At 38.9% G+C, this 2,823-nt stretch overlaps 1 non-coding gene across 1 annotated transcript; it reads right to left on the bottom strand.

The window, feature by feature from the left end:
• Positions 1–202: 202 nt before the first annotated feature.
• Positions 203–309, bottom strand: LOC121231591 (small nucleolar RNA R71). The gene has a single exon (XR_005929648.1). It is a non-coding gene; the product is annotated as a small nucleolar RNA R71 (small nucleolar RNA).
• Between the last annotated feature and the right edge of the window lie 2,514 nt (positions 310–2,823).

Genomic DNA, 2,823 nt, shown 5'->3' with positions numbered 1-2,823 from the left:
TCACTTAAGACTGTTTATGGAGGTGAGCAATTCTTTCAAGTTAGCTGGGGTACTCGAAGATGCATTACAATAAGCTGTTCCCATATCCGCTAAGGGACAGAGCTCGAGACAGGTTGAACTCATTGCCACCAAATTCAATTTCCACATGGAAAGAGTTAGCAAAAGATTCCTTATGAAGTATTTCCCACCCAGCAAGAATGCTAAATTGAGGAATGAGATCACTGCTTTCCAACAAATGGATGATGAGTCCTTGTATGAGGCATGGGAAAGGTACAAAGAATTATTACAGAAGTTCCCTTATTACGGAATCTCACATTGCATCCAACTTGAGACGTTTTATAATGGTCTCAATGCACGCACGAGGATGGTAGTAGATGCTTCTGCTAATGGTGCTCTCTTTTCTAAGTCTTATTATAAGGCTTGTGAAATCATTGAGATGATTGCCAGCAACAATTATTAATGGCCAACCAATTGAGTAGCGTCAGGAAGATGAGTCACTGGAATACATGAAGTAGACGCTCTTACTTCACTCGCATCTTAGGTATCTTCAATATCCTCAATGCTTAAAAATTTTACTACTAATGGATTTAATAGTTTTGCGGGTCAGCCACCGAATCAAGTTGAAAATGTAGCCTGTGTCTATTATGGGGAAGGACATTTGTTTGAAGAATTCCATCGAACCCAAAATTTGTGTATTACATGGGTAACCATAACCAAAATCGAGTAAGGCAAAGACTGCAATCCAATTTCTATAACCCATTGTGGTGAAACCACCTGAATTTTTCCTGGAGTAACCAAGGGGCTGGTATAAGTAACACTTACGCCTAACCTAGACTGACCCAGCCACCTGGTTTCCCCCAACAAGTTCAGAAACCAACCCAAGCTGAACCATCCAATAGCTTAGAGAATATATTGAAGGCATACATGGCAAAAAATGATGTCACTCTAAGGAATTTAGAGAACCAAGTGGGTCAGCTTGCAACTAAACTCAGAAACTAACCATAAGGTGCTTTACCTAGTGATACGGAGAATCTGAGGAATCCAGGGAAGGAGCATTGTAAAGCATTGACATTGAAGAGTGGAAAGACTTTAGAACCCAACACCGTCGAAGTTGAAAAGGAGCCAGCTGATGTTCAAGACTCAGAGGAAATTTAACCAAATGTTGAAATACCAGTTTCACTGGAACCAGAATCTGCAAAATCCAACAAGGAAACTTTAGAACCAGCTAATTCTGATAAACTAACAACCTGGTTAGATGTAGAATTGCCACAGAGGACAAATCAACCTGTTCCAGTAAAAAAGCCTCCACCACCCTACCCTTAAAGACTTCAGAAGTAGAAGCAGGAAATTCAATTCAAGAAGTTCCTAGACGTACTCAAGCAACTTCATAACAACATCCTTGGTTGAAGCACTTGAACAAATGCTGAACTATGTCAAATTCATGAAGGATATCCTGTCAAAAAAATGAAGACTTGGAGAATTTGAGACGGTAGCCCTAACGAAGGAATGCAGTGTGTATCTTCAAGAAAAACTACCCCGAAAGTTGAAGGATCTTGGATGTTTTACCATACCTTGCAACATTGGAGCAACATATTGTGGTAAAACACTATGTGACTTGGGTGTGAGTATCAACTTGATGCCCTCGTCAATATTTAGGAAGTTAGGGATAAGTGAAGTTAGACATACTATAGTTACACTTCAATTAGTATATCGATCCTTAGCACATCTAGAAAGAAAAATTGAGGACGTATTGGTACATGTAGACAAATTTATTTTTCCTACTAACTTTGTGGTTCTAGACTTTGATGTAGACAAAGAAGTGCCAATTATCCCAGGAAGGCCTTTCCTAGCAACTGGAAAGACCGTTATTGATGTGTAGAAGGGCAAGCTTACTATGAGTGTTCATGATGATTAGGTAACATTTAATTTTTTTAAGTGTATGTGATTTCTTGACACAATTTATGATTGTTCTGTAGTACTCGATTTAGAGGATTTAATTGTAGGAAAGGAACGCAGTTATGTTGAGAACCCATTGGAACAAATTTTAACATCAGACCCTCTAAATAATGAAAAAGAGGATGAATACTTAGCTTTGCTAGAAGCTAATCAAAGGGGATTTAATTCGCAATCCCATTTTGAATCTTTGGAGTTGGAGAATAGGGATTATGCCCAACCAAAAGCGCCAATCGAGGAGCCACCTAAATTAGAACTCAAGGTACTTCATTCACATTTGAAATATGTTTATTTAGGTAATGCTTCTACTCTGCCTGTGATTGTTTTAGCAGAATTAACTATTGAGCAAGAAGAGAAACTCATCCTAGTATTGAAACAATTCAAGAAGGCTCTCGGATGGACCATAGCAGATATTCGCAGTATTAGTCTGTTTGTATGCATGCACAAGTTTATCCTGGAAGATGGTGAAAAAATGACAATTGATAGACAACGAAGACTAAACCCTATCATGCAGGACGCGGTGAAAAAGGAAATCATCAAGTGGTTGGATGCGGCTATAATTTAACCCATCTCAGACAGTTCATAGGTAAGTTTGGTCTAGTGCGTGCCAAAGAAAAGAGGTATTACGGTTATTGAGAATGAGAATAACGAGTTGATACCAACTAGAATGGTTACGGGATGGAGAATATGCATTGATTACCGGAAGCTGAACAAGGCGACTAGGAAAGATCATTTTCCTTTGCCATTTTTGGGCCAGATGCTGAATAGACTCATGGAGTGAGACTATTATTGTTTTCTCGATAGATACTCGAGGGATAATTAGATTACAGTAGCACCGGAAGATCAACAAAAGACAACATTCACCTACTC

The sequence above is a fragment of the Gossypium hirsutum genome, chromosome A06, assembly GCF_007990345.1.
Source record: "Gossypium hirsutum isolate 1008001.06 chromosome A06, Gossypium_hirsutum_v2.1, whole genome shotgun sequence".
NCBI lineage: Eukaryota > Viridiplantae > Streptophyta > Magnoliopsida > Malvales > Malvaceae > Gossypium > Gossypium hirsutum.
The sequence above is the reverse complement of the archived record's forward strand: the minus strand, read 5'-3'. Positions and strand labels throughout refer to the sequence as shown.